Raw genomic sequence first — 12,471 nt, 5'->3', positions numbered from 1 at the left:
AGTAGCCATACCTTATCACCCAAGAGGAATGGTGGTTGTTCCTTTTGATAGACATCCGCATTGACATTTTGTTGTTCTTGAGCTTCTTTTAACTACGCCTTCACCGTTGCATGTAGCTCTGATAAATGAATCGCCAAATCTTTCGCAAGAGGATTATCAACTTTTGAAAAGTTAAAAGTATCAAGTTGTGGATGATAACCATAATTAGCAAAGAAAGATGTTTATTTTGTAGAAGAATGTACCATGTTATTGTAAACAAACTCTGTCAATGGCAAAAGAGTTGTCCAATCATCTTGTTGATAGTTAATGGTACATCTTAAATATTGCTCCAAAACTTGATTAACACGCTCCGTTTGTCCATCAGTTTGAGGATGGAATGCCGAAGATAGTTTTATATCCACTTTTAGAATCTTGAAAAGAGTCTGCCAAAATCTTGATATAAATTGAGTTCCCTTATTTGATATAATATCCTTGGATAATCCATGATAGCGATAGATATTCTCAAGAAAGAGCTTAGCTATTTCTTCACCTGTGATAGATTTTGTACATGGTACAAAATGTGCCATCTTGGTAAAATGATCTACTATCACGAATATAGAATCATAAGAACCTAAGATTGGAAGATCCGTGATGAAGTCCATAGAAACAGAAGACCATGGTTGTTTTGGAATGGATAATGGGTGAAGAAATCCAAAAGGTCGATGACGAGGAGTTTTCGATCTTGAGCAAACATCACATGATTGTACAAAATTTTTAACTGCCTTCTATATTTGAGGCCACCAAAAATCCCTAGATATCAGCTCCAAAGTCTTATTATATCCAAAATGTCCTGCTGCTAGGAAGTCGTGAGGAGCTTGAAGAACACGTAAATGTGCTTCTCCTTCTGGAATATATAGGCGTCCTTCGAAATAGAGTAGGTTGTTCTTGAATTCAAATTTAGAAGGATCATGAGATTTAGAAGAATTATTCTTGATATCATGAACAAGAGGGTCTGAAGACATACTTAACTGGACTTGCTTAAGAAAAGTTAAATCAACAGTCAATGTTGATTTTATTGCTCGAAGATGAAATTGCTCCGGCTTTAAGAGAACCGTTCTTTGTTGCTCAAAAGCTGCATCTCCTTCTTTTGGTGCAAGATAAGAACGTCCAGACAAGGCATCAAACAAACCTTGTTGTTTTCCTGGCCGATAAATAATGATGAACTCGAATCTTGATAAAGACATGCTCCAACGAGCTTGACGACGATTTAATACACGTGCTGACATAAAATATTCAAGATGCTTGTGATTCGTATACATAGTGACTGGACTGGAAGCGCCTTCTAGATAATGATGCCATTCTTGAAAAGAATCCACAATTGCAAGAAGTTCTCTGTTGTGGATCTCATAATTGATTTCTGCTGCTGAAAATATTCTTGAATGAAAGGCTACTAGATGAAGTTTGTCATCAGTACCCATTTCTGATAAATCTGCACCTAGAGCAAAGTCCGATGCATCTGTTTTTATAAAGAAAGCTTTGGAAAAATCAACACGATACAAGATTGGTGCAGAAACAAACGCTGTCTTCAAAGATTCAAAAGCAACTTCCGCTTCTTGATTCCATTGGAGTTTGTCTTTACAAGTCAAATGTGTAAGTGGAGCTGCAACTCGAGAGAAGTCTTTGATGAAGTTCTGATAGTAGTTGGCAAATCCCAAAAAATATTGGACATCTCTTACCATTTTTGGGATCTTCCTGTCTATAATAGTTTGAACTTTCTTAGGATCCATCATAAGTCCATCATTTGAAATGATGTAACCTAAGAAATCGACTTGAGTAGTGTGGAACATACACTTTTTTATCTTGGCATAGAGTCTTGCATCTCTTAATTTTTGTAACACACGACAAACATGAAGTTCATGTTCTTCTAGATTCTTAGAATAGATCAAGATGTCGTCTAGATAACAAACTACAAAATCGTCCAAAAACTCTCGAAAAACATCATTCATTACATATTGAAAAACTGCGGGTGCATTTGTAAGTCCAAAAAGCATGACGTTGTATTCAAAATGTCCATACCTAGTTCGAAATGCAGTCTTCCATTCATCTTTTTCTTTGATGCGTACTAGATTGTATGCTCCTCGAAGATCAATTTTGTATAGATCTTAGCTTGATTCAATTGATCAAGAAGTCCAGATATTAAAGGTAGTGGATACCTGTTCTTGATATTAATCTTGTTTAGTCCTCGATAATCAACACACATCCGCAATGATCCATCTTTTTTCTTCACAAATAGAATTGGAGCTCCTGCCGGAGATTTAGAATGGCGTATGAAATTCTTGACTAGATTTTCTTCAAAATACTCCTTGAGTTCAGTCAACTCATTTTGTGCTAAATTATAGATTGGTTCGAATAGCAATTGTGCTCCTTCTTGAAGGTCAATTGAGCAAACATAAGGACAATGTTCCGAGAGTTTATCCGCATTCTTTTTTTTGAATACATCTTGAAATTCTTGATATTGGCTTGGAATGCCACTTGAAGTCTTTTGACTAGTAGAAATGGGTGTGGCATAAATAATATATGGTGATTCTTTCATAGCACCATGCAAGAAAGCTTTTGCACCTATGAATACGGGTTTAATTGAACTTGACTTATGACTCTCTACTTGATTAATTACACTGTTAGTTATAATTTTAGAAAAAGTAAGAGTTCGAGAAAGCCAATCTATTTGAGGGTTGTATTTTTCTAACCACAATAAACCTAAAATGATTGGATTAGAGGGAGATCTAATGATATTAAATACTACAAAACTATTATGACCATTGATTATTACTTCTATAGGAAGGATTTTGTGAGTAATATCTCTAGAAGACAATGGACGACCATCTATGACTTCTACATGAACATGTTTAGTTTTCTTTACTAAAGATATGCTATATCTTTTAGTAAATTCTTCATCTAAAAAACACGCTGAGGATCCTGAATCTAACAAGGCAGAGACTTTGTAACGTTTAGGTCCTAAAATAACATTTAATGTAAAACAAAGAGAGGGCTTTGAAAGGAGAATAGGACCTTTACTAGATGTTGTGCAAGGTTCCAGCTGCACGGTCCCTATTGTAGCTGGACAAACTCGTTTTCCCACATATTATCTTCTTTCACAGCTATACTCCTCATTTTGTGATTATGTCGTTTCTTTGGACAATGTTGAGCAGTGTGCTTTGATTCTCCACAATATAAACATAATTCTTCTTGACGACGACGAGTCTTTTCTTGCTCAGTAAGAGGTTTGAAACGTACTGCATCAATTTACATATCCTCTACTTTCGAATGTATGTGTTGAAGAGGTGTTGGTAATGCCATTGAATTATAGTAATGTTGAGGTGGGTTCTCAGATCGGAATTCAAAAAGGTGATTGTCGCACTTTACCGCAAAGTCAATTGATTGACTCAATGTTTGAAGATCAAGTAAGTTGAGCATTAATTTTTTTACCTCATATTATAATCCGTAGAGAAATTGGCTTATAAATGCAGTATTATCCCACTTGATATCAGTTGCAAGTTGTTGAAATTATGAAGCGTACAATGTTACTGTTCGATTGTCTTGTTGTAAAATACAGATCTTATTGGTTGCAACACGAATTGCATCATGTTCTCCATACATGGATGAAAATTCCGCCAGAAAAGCCTCTAGATTATGTAATATTGGATCTCGTCGTTCAAGAAAAGATGAAAACCATGAAAATTGGATGAAGTTTGCCATCTTCTCCATATTGTGACAAAACTGCTCCCAATGCAAAGTCTGAGGTATCAGTTTCCATAAAATATGGCTTGTTGAAATTTGGATGTATTAAAATTAGAGCTATTGTGAAAGAATCGTTTAAGCATTGAAAAACTTTCTCTACTTAGGAGCTCCAATCTTGTTTGTCCTTGCATGTCAACCGCGTATGTGGAGCAACAATCTTGGAGTAATTTTTAACAAAAATCCTGTAGAAGTTTACAAATCTAAGAAAACATTGGATGCTATGTACAATTTTTGGCGTTGCTCAATCGATAATTGCTTGTACTTTCTTTGGATCCATTAAAAGGCCTTTGTTGAAAATATTATATCCAACAAATTTGACCCGAGATGCATAAAATATATACTTCTTCAGTTTTGTATATAGCATAGCACTTTGTAGTTTTTTCAACATAAGACAGACATGTTTTTGTGGTCTTCTAGATTCTGGAAAAAAATAAGAATATCATTTAAATAGATCACAAGAAATTCATTGAGATACTTGCAAAATATATCATTCATTAAGTATTGGAATATGATTAGAGCATTGATAAGTTCAAAAGACATGACATTATATTCAAAATGTCCATACCTGGTGCAAAATGTTGTCTTCCATTTATCTCCCTCCTTAATGCATATAAAGTTATACATACCTTGTAGATCAATCTTTGTAAAGATCTTTGCTTGGCTAAGTTGATCAAAAAGTTCAGATATCAATGGCAATAGATATCAATTTTTTACCATGATTTTATTAAGATCACAATAATCTACATACATTCATAAAGATCTATCTTTTTTCTTTACAAATAATATTGGAGCACCAAGTAGTGACTTGAAATGTCAAATAAAATTCTTAGCCAGATTTTCTTCAATAAATTCTTTTAAAATTGCAAGCTTATTCTGGGATAAAATGTAGATGGGTCCAAACGGTGGTTGAGTACCTTCTTGAAGGTCAATCTTATAATTGTAAGAGTGATGCTTTGGTAAGATATCCACATTTTTCTTTTCAAATATATTTGTAAAATCCTTATATACCTCTAGAATTATTGTTGTAGCAACCACAAGTTTGGATTGTCGATTTCTATAGGTAACAAATGTAGTACCTTGTTTGGCCACCCTCATAAATGTTCTAGCTCTAATAAATAAATGTTGTTTAAGTTTTGGCTTGTCGGATGTTAGAAGCTTTTTCATAGATTTGGAGGTTCTATGATCTACTAAAAGAAATTTTAACTTTTGTCATATCCAATCTATTCGTGGATTGTATTTTTGAAGCCATAAAAGTCCTAAAATGATTAAATTTGATGGTGATCTAATGATGTTGAATACTACTTGGCTGCTATGATTGTCAAAGATTATTTCTAATAGAATTGTTTCATGAGTGACATCTCCAAAAAATAAAGGTCGACCATCTATTACTTCTAAATATATGGCTTTAGATTTTTTGACTATACAAATTTTGTGTGATATAGAAAATTCTTCGTGAATAAAACATGCAAAGGCTTCCGAGTCAAGTAATGCATGACAATCTAGTTTTGTGACTCCTAATTGCATAAGTACAATAAAACAATGAGAAGGGCTAGAAGAGAATATATGATCTTTTTTGGTTTGTGATAGTGAAGAATCTAACCGCATAGTTCCTATTGTGGCTAGATGCCATTGTTTTCTTGCAACTCTTTTGATGATGTAGCCACACTCCTCATTTGATATGTACGTTGGCATTTTTTTGAACAATTACTAACCTTATGGCTAAGTTTTCTACAATATAAGCACATGCCAAGTTCTCTTTGATGTTTTTTTTTCTTACTTAGAAAGAGGTTTGAAGCGAACTACATCAATCAAAATATCTTCTGCTTCCAATTGCTCATTAGAATTGGATGGTGAAGAAGTTATAGAATAATTGGTGTATACATGTGGCATAATTGAAGAATGTTTATCTTGTCGTTGTTGAAATAAATGGTTATTGCACTTCACAACTTGACTAATGGCTTCATTGAGTATTGGAGGATCTAATATAGACAATAATAAGTCCTTGACATTGTTTCTTAATTTCTAATGAAATTGGCTCATCAATGCATCTTCTCTCTAATTTATATCACATACTAATTGTCAAAAATCTGAGGCATATGTTGATGCAGAGCATGTTCCTTGTCGAAGGCTTTGAATTTTAATTGTTTAAGAACAAATCTTATTATATTCACCAAATGCTTCTGCAAGTGCTGCCAAAAATGCTTCAAAATTGTGCAATATAGGAGAATTCTTTTCAAATAATAGGATAATCTAAAATAAAGCTTGACCCAAGAGAAAGGTTCTAACGAAACCAATACAAGATGCTTCATGAGAATATTGTTGAGGTTGAAGCAAGGTGATTAGTCATACTTGATTTATAAAGCCACGAAATTTTAAGTGGGTGCCATCAAATATTTATGGAAGGCTGATCTTGAGTTCTTTTGTTATTATTGTTGTCAGATTTTTGCCTTGAGTGGATGCACCTCCCTTATTTGAAGTAAACATACTCGTTTGAGAATTTGAAACCTCTATTCCAATTTGATGTAGTGGTTGAGGCACTTCATGTCCTTCACCATTATGTAGGGTCATATATAATTCTTCATTCTGCTTTAACAAAGTATTAGTCCTAATCTTCAATGCTTCAAGAGTATTGATAATATAATCTAACTTGATGTCTTTTGATTCTAGCATATTGACTTCTCTACCTTTTTCCATAGAAAATGAGAGAAATACATGCTTTCAAAAGAAAAAAATGTGATCTATGATATAAAAAAAGGAACCAAAAGAATATTAAGAAAAGAACAATAAAAGTCTAAGAAACAATAATCTTCAACCTCTAGAATGCTATAGTACTTCCACGAAGAGAAATAATTCACTCTCTATCAAGAAAGACTAAGCTCCTAATATTTATTTATGACAGTCTAGATAAATTATTAGGAATCATATAAAAGACAAGGATTCAAGACTAAGAAAATAAATTAGCTTGATATTAGAATAACAACTAGATATAAGGCAAGAAGGTCCTCGATAGACTACAAGAAGTGAGTTGTCAAGACTGAGGATCATCTCAGCCTCGACTCCTATATATATTAGGTCCTAAGAAGCTTCTTGAGAAGTTTGTATAAGGCTTGAAAACAAAGCAAGCCTAAGATCCTTCGTCAGTAAGCTCTTAAATCATCTAAAGCCTCTTAGAACCTTCTAAGACTTCTTATGACCTTCCAGAACTTTCTTAGAATCTATTAGAACTTTTCAAAACCTTCAAGAACCTTCTAGAACCTTCTTCAGTTGTATGTTCGTGACAATAGATAACACTAATATCTAACAAGACCACATTATAGTAGCAAATAGACTCTTAATTTTTTTCACCTTGATTTGACGTTGATTGTAATGTCTTGTCAACACATTATCTTCCACAGCTGAACCATGAGAAGAACATAGTTTAAAACTAATCATAACCAAGGAGTTTAATAGTATGTTGAAGAAGAATTAAGATAAATTACATGGCATAATGTTGTGGCACCAATGGTTTTGAATAGTCACAATCATAAGAAAGTAATTGCAACTAAAGAACAAGCATAGTTTTTATTTGTCAAAATCCAAAACAACCAACTTTTAATTTCAACCTAATTCAATATAGCGACAACCACTTGAAGTAGCTATAATATATACTAGAATAACTTTGAACTTCTAAATCCAAGAGAGATGAGTGAAGTTGAACTATTGCAACAAAAAGCCAATAAGAGACAATATCAATTTATCAAGGACCTTCACGCCATCAATAAGAGGGATTCCATGTCAATTATGGCAAGTCAACTATTTGGAGCAACTTAATTAGAACAACATATTATATTCCAAAAAGAATCTAATTTAATTTATAGCTAAACTAACACAAAATACTAGAGATGATTGCATTAGCAACTAGAAAGAAACAAGAATTTTGAGTCATAGAAGAGTCGCCATATAAAAGAAAAAATTAATAATACTACAAAAAAGGTGATATTAGGTTGTAGTAACAAATGAATAAGAATAGTTTTGCACAACAAAATGATTTATATTGTAATTTATAAAATTCTTTACTCTTTAAGAATAAAAATCCAAAAAAGAAGAAGGGAAGAAGGCTCAATTGTAAAATTTGTATAACTCCCATTATTTATTGATCCAAAAAATAATAAGATTTATCATATGTCTTTTTTAGATGTTCTTATCTTGTATTCAAAGAAGAAAATGCAGTTTCTAAAATATATATTTAAATGCACCAAAATATGTTGAAATATTTTATTAATTTGTACAAATATGATATTAATAAATATATATAGAATTCTATTAAGAATCTTGTAAATGTAGCAAAGAAGGTTGATGCTTTTCATCAAAAATATCCATCAAAACCTAAATAAAGATTAACAAATCTTTGTTATAAAAGAAATGCGATTCAAGAAAGATTACATTTTTTTTATTTTTATTTATAATTTATGTGTATTTGTGGCACTATAAAGATAGAAAATCAACATCCAACAGATTCAGTTCAAGAATTTTTGTTTGTTGTATTATTGAAGAAGATATTGTGATTGTTACAACTTTGAAGAAAAAATAATAGAAATGAAGACCTTTAAGAATAACATGTCTTCTTTTAATAGATAATAAGATATAAAAAGTTTGATATCACAACCTTGAAAGAGACTCTCAATGGTTGGTGATATTATTGGAGGTAGGAACCAACTCGATGGTATTACAAATATTTTATTTGAAAGAAGTTATAAAGGCTTCAACAATGATCAAATAATAAGGTGTTTTTTATATTCTAATATAAGATATTATTGATAGCTAAGAAGACCTATCAACTATCTTTAAAGGAAAAAAAGATCAAAGTATGTGGCAAATACAAATTGCCGCATCTTGGACTTTTTCAATATATGATTTCTGCTCCTCATAGAACTCATTCCTAAAATATATATATATATATATATATATATATATATATATATATATATATATCAGAGATAGATATATTTATTTAAATAAGAAGTATTAATTAAAAAATAAATGTAAGTAGTTTTGATATTATTTTATAGTGGAGCTTCTTAAAAGCTTCATAGATACATATTTGACTTTATACATGTTTGTAGTTAATTGGTAGATTAGAAACTTGGTCAACAAGTTAGCCACGTGTCATACATATTGGTAGCTTGTGATACAAGTTAATGATGTGGTGAACATATAAGAAACTTGTCTTGCAAGTTAAGACATTTGTCTCACAAATTAAACATGTATTAGAGATCCTACAAAACATTGCTATGTATCTCTTAATTAGATTATATATATATAAGAGTAAAGTTTTTTTCACTCTTATCAACATCTTTTTAGTTTTTATTCTTATTCAAGATGTTCTAGTTTTTTTTTTTTTTTTTTTTTTTTTTTTTGGCAATAGTCATTCCACTTCTAATACTATATTAATTTTGGGTGAATATCTATTTTTTCCAAGTGACACAAGAGTTTATTGAGTTTTTGATTCTTTGAGATTTATGTCCTTAACACGTCTTTATTATAGAAAGAAATAAAATATATTTTATTCTATTATAACTTATTAAGCTTAAGTTCATTAATTTTGTTAATGTCTTTTTTATCCTATCATTAAATCTTTTATATCATTTTGAAATATATGTTTTTTGATTTTAGTCTATATAATAGAAAATCTAAAATTATATATATATATATATATATATATATATATATATATATATATATTAATTATAAACAATCTTATTATATCAATTTTATTTTTATCTTCAAAAAAAACTTGATAATTGATATAAGAGTCTTATCTAATATATACTTATATGTAATTCATTGATTTTTTTTATTTTGAATATTTATAAAAATAATCCATTTTTTTTTGTAAAGGTGTGGTTTTTGGTATTAGACAATTGATTACTAATTAGGATTTTATTATCAAATTATCATAGGCAAGGCACGTGCTAAAATTTTGAAGACCTTTTATACTATTAGTGTTTAACAAACTAACTTCAATTCTATTATTTAGAATATTATTATCTACAATTGGTTTTACATCTAACTTATGTAGATTGATTGAAGTTGTTATTATGGCTTAAAACAATATTGTACATAGCTTCACATAATGAACTATTTCTAATATTTTATTTTTATTTTATTTTTATATCTTTTAAAGGATCTTTTTTATATCCTTTTGAAGGATCTTTTTTTATATTCAAGTTAAATATATGTGAATACAAATCTAAATAAGAGGATTAAGAAGTCATGGCAATAGACAAATGATGTCATTGTAATGGATATGAAAACAAACAAATGTACAATATTATAACAAAGATGGATTAGAATAGAATTATAATTTATAAATTTTATTGATATAAGACAAAGATTTAAGGATTATTATTGAACAATATAAGGTTTAGTTTTTTTAAAATTGAATATAAAATAATATTTTTTATTTTTCAATTATTATCATTATTATTATTATTATTATTATTATTATTATTTATAATCAATAAAATACATAAACTACATAAATAACATTTAGAAGATGCATGATAATTTTTTTTAATATTAAACTTCTATCTCCTATATAATAGAACCATGTTCTTTTATAGTAAAATCACTAAAAACCAAAAATTAGAACCAATAATATCTAAAACTATTTTATACATAAAAGCAACAGTTGTTGTGTTATTGCACCGGTCGAAGCTATCTAAAAATGTTTCATACATACATAAAAGCGGCCGTTGTGTTATTGCACCCCGTCGAAGTTGATTTCTTCTTCTAGATTCCAGAAGTTTGATCAATTGTGCTAGAAAACAAGGAGGATCGGCAAGCTTTCCTACATCTGATTTTCTAAACCCATCAGTCGAAGTTGGAGTTCTAGCGTTTGGTTTGCGTTTGGAGTGCCTCTAGGCTCTACTTTGGAGCAATAAATATGGGAATAATTCTCAAGCAGATAGTTGCGGAGGGTCAAGTATCCTCAGTAAACAGGGATTAACCAGACCAGAGTCTGACGCACCCTCAAGCATCACAATTCTCACTACAAATGCTCATCTCCACACCAAAATTCATCACAATAGCTTCATTTTGATCTGATTAAACTTTCCAAAGTGCGGCTTTTATAACGCGAGGTTAGGTGGTGAGCCTCGACACCTAGATGCCGCACTTTTTGGTGCAAAAGTTTGGGTGGTGATCTGAGCGCATACTTTAAGGTTATCTCTTGCCACATTCTTGATTGATTTGTATTGGGTCTCACGTTTTTTGCAGCTGTGATTTCGCATTCTACTCAATGTTGAGGTTTGATTCAACATGTGCTTGAACGCGAGTTTCAACTTTGTTAGAGGAGTAGATCAGATCAGATCACATTCATCGGAACAATGGACATCGACAAGTGACCTGTGCTCAGGAGCATTCTTCCGGAGCTCCTGACGCCAATCGATCCACTTTAGTAAGAAAACCATTTAATTTTATCATCGGTTTTTACTAAATTCATGTAACAGTTTATAAAAATGTAATCCATTACTGAGGATATATTACTTACCAAGCCGAATTGTGGTTGATTTCATGTGTGATTTCTTTATTTATTGCTAATATTTCCATTTTTATATGTGTAACTTGATATAAATACAAAAAATACTAAAACTTGGATTTATGCAAAAGAATTTGGTGCATAAACACACAAATGACTACAAATAATTATGTATTAATATCAAGATCAAAGGAGCTTTTATTTATTTCTTTCTTTCTTTATTTATATCCAGATTCAAGTGAAAAATAATGTGTATCCTCTGAGACCTGTGTTTTGCGTTGCATGATATTAAACCAGTTTTTAACATGTAGGATCACCTAATACATACTGGGCAATTTGTACCAATATGACATTCAAAAATAAAAGACATGAACACAAAAAAACCTAAATATCGGTTTTTAATAAAACTGTATTCTCTTCCAGAGCATGAAAAACTATAACGACAGATAACCAGTCACGTGATTTATTAACTCTTTCCTACAGAAGACTATTTTGCAGGTGTTCAACATCCAGAAAGCTTATTACTTTCCAAACATACCATGGTATATATTTGCACATACCTCTCAAATTCAATAACAAACCAAAAAATTCGAAATTAAAAGTTAATTAGATGAACAACATGTCATGATCATGACATTGGTCACACTAATTTTACAATTGGTAAATGTATTTCACATATGTTGTCCTTTCTTACACATGTAAAAATCAAAAGAAGTATAGCAAAACAAAATATAAAATAAATTTATTCTACTGTCAATTTGAGGGGTCAGATACTAGTGTGTGTATGTGTGTGTATACATACATACATACATACATACATACATACATACATACATATACAAAAAACTGTAATCCTTAGTAGCTGCTTTCCTAATTTTTAAACTTTAATTGTGTATGTGAAATTTAGCAAGTAATGAATAAACAACATATTCACATTCCCCAAAATGCAACAATATTTACACAACACAAAAGCAGCAAATTTGATACTCTAATAAAACATGCTACACAATTAGTTTATTTTTTCTTTAATGACCAACGTACGGTATATCACACAACTTGTGTAATAACAATCAGTCAAAACTCATTGTTTAATTTCCTTTTCAAAATAAGTATCATTCGTACTTCACCACCTGTGAAATACTCTAACATTGACCATAAAACAGAAACAAAACGAG

The sequence above is a fragment of the Physcomitrium patens genome, chromosome 25 (assembly GCF_059467195.1).
Source record: "Physcomitrium patens ecotype Gransden chromosome 25, ASM5946719v1, whole genome shotgun sequence".
NCBI lineage: Eukaryota > Viridiplantae > Streptophyta > Bryopsida > Funariales > Funariaceae > Physcomitrium > Physcomitrium patens.
Note: the sequence above shows the minus strand (reverse complement) of the source record.